A 2,558-nucleotide genomic window follows, 5' to 3' on the forward strand; every position below is an offset into this window, starting at 1 on the left:
CCCTTTTTTGGAGGGATTTGGGGTCATTTGGGGGGTTTATGGGGGTTTCTGGGTCCCTTTTTGGGGTCTCCCGGACGCCTGGGTCCCTTTTATGGGGGGATTTGGGCTCATTTTGGGGGCTTTATGGGGGTTTCTGGGTCCCTTATTGGGGTCTCCCGGACGCCTGGGTCCCTCTCCCGGACGCCTGGGTCCCTTTTATGGGGGGATTTGGGGTCATTTTGGGGGGTTTCTGGGTCCCTTTTTTGGGGTCTCCCGGACGCCTGGGTCCCTTTTTGGGGTCTCCCGGATGCCTGGGTCCCTCTCCCGGACACCTGGGTCCCTTTTGGGGGTCTCCCGGACGCCTGGGTCCCTTTTTGGGGGGGATTTGGGGTCATTTTGGGGGGTTTATTTGGGTTATTGGGTCCCTTATTGGGGTCTCCCGGATGCCTGGGTCCCTCTCCCGGACGCCTGGGTCCCTTTTTTGGGGTCACCCGAACTCCTGGGTCCCTTTTTATTTCCCCCCAATAAATCCAATTTTGGTGAATTTTGAGTGATTCCCCCCCCCCCCCCCCTCCCCCTCCCCCCTCCCCCTCCCCCCCCCCATATCCATTTCCGGGGACCCAGGCGTCCGGGCCCCGCCCCCTGCTTCAGGTTCTCGTCCAATCAGCTGGCGGCTCCCGGGGTCCTTTGGGCTTCCGGATGCGGGAGTTGAACCCTATAGGGGTCAGAGGTCAAAGGTTATGGGGGGCGGGGTCCCGGACGCCTGGGTCCCCTCCCGAACTCCTGGGTCCCTCCTCACCGAGGTGGGCGGGGTTTCCGGGGTCAGTGGGCGGGGTCACGACCTCGTAGTCACCTGGTGGGGAGGGGGGAGGGGTCAGAGCCCTATAGAGCCCCATAGGGACCCTATAGAGCCCCTATAGGTGCCCTACAGCCCCTTATAAAGACCCTATAGAGCCCCTATAAGCACCTTATAACTCCTATAGGAAACCTATAGAGCCCCCTATAGAGACCTGAGAGCCCTATAGGGACTTATAGAGCCCCATAGAGACCCTATAGAGCCCTTAAAACCCTCATAGGCACCCTATAGAACCGCTATAGGTGCCTTATAACCCCCATAGGGACCCTATAGAACCCCTATAGGGGCCTTATAACCCCCATAGGGACCCTATAGAGCTACATAGAGCTGCCTATAGGGACCATATAGTCCCCACAGACACCCTATAGAGCCCCTATAGGTGCCTTGTAACCCCCATAGGGACCCCATAGAGCTCCCTATAGGGACCTTATAGTCCCCACAAACACCCTATAGAGCCCCTACAGGTACCTTATAACCCTCATAGGCACCCTATAGAACCTTTATAGGTGACTTATAACCCCCATAGGGACTCTATAGAGCTCCATAGAGCTCCCTATAGGGACGTTATAGTCCCCACAGGCACCCTATAGAGCTTCTATAGGTGCCTTATAACCCCCATAGGAGCCCTATAGAGCCCCATGGGACCCTATAGAGACCCTATAGATGCCTTATAACCCCCTTAAAGACCCTATAGAGCCCCATAGGGACTCTATAGAGCCCTTGTAACCCCCACAGACACCCTGTAGAGACCCTATAGGTGTCTTATAATGACCCTATAGAAACTTATAGTCCCCATAGGAACTCTATAGAACCCTTATAGCCCCATAGAGACCCTATAGAGCCCCATATGGAACCTATAGAGGCTCTATAGGTGCCTTATAGAGCCCTATAGGGACCTTATAACCGCTATAGGGACCCTATAGAAGCCCCCGCCCCCCTCCCCCCCTCCCATTTTCCCGCCACTCACCGGCCGGGGTGGGGGCGGGGCCGGAAAAGGCGGGGTCAGTTCCGGAAGTAGCCCCGCCCACCCGGCGGGGTTTGGCGATGACGGCGTAAGTGACGTCCATGGGGGAGGGGCCTGGAGGGACCCAGGCGTTCGGGAGGGACCCAGGAGTTCGGGTCCCCTCCCCCCCCTCCCCCCCCCCCCCCACCAAGGGGAACCCGGACTCACCTGGTGGGGGAGGGGTCACTCGGACTCCTGGGTCCCTTCCCGAACGCCTGGGTCCCTCCCGGACTCCTGGGTCCCCTCCCGAACGCCTGGGTCCCTTCCCGAACTCCTGGGTCCCTTCCCGAACGCCTGGGTCCCCCCGAACTCCTGGGTCCCTTCCCGAACGCCTGGGTCCCTCCCCGAACGCCTGGGTCCCTCCCCGAACGCCTGGGTCCCTTCCCGAACGCCTGGGTCCCTCCTTATGGTCACCCCCGAACTCCTGGGTCCCTCCCGAACGCCTGGGTCCCTGGTATCACTTCCCGTTTCCTGGGTAGGAAGTGCCACCCCCCTCCCCCACCCCGCCCTATATAGTCCCCATAGCGCCCCCTATAGAACCCCTGGGGGTCCCTATGGGCCCCATAGAGTCCCATGGGGGTCCCTATACACCCTATAGAACCCCCGGGGGTCCCTATGGGCCCCATAGAGTCCCATGGGGGTCCCTATACACCCTATAGAACCCCCGGGGGTCCCTATGGGCCCCATAGAGTCCCATGGGGGTCCCTATACACCCTATAG

General features: G+C 59.8%; 1 long non-coding RNA gene across 1 annotated transcript; it reads right to left on the reverse strand.

The window, feature by feature from the left end:
• Nucleotides 1-590: 590 nt before the first annotated feature.
• On the reverse strand, nt 591-2,259 carry LOC308051352. The gene is made up of 4 exons (XR_013923459.1): nt 2,007-2,259; nt 1,803-1,913; nt 779-832; nt 591-694 (listed from the first exon to the last, which is right to left on the reverse strand). It is a non-coding gene; the product is annotated as an uncharacterized lncRNA (long non-coding RNA).
• Nucleotides 2,260-2,558: the final 299 nt, after the last annotated feature.

This window comes from Nesoenas mayeri (genome assembly GCF_963082525.1).
Source record: "Nesoenas mayeri genome assembly, chromosome: 38".
Taxonomy (NCBI): Eukaryota; Metazoa; Chordata; class Aves; order Columbiformes; family Columbidae; genus Nesoenas; species Nesoenas mayeri.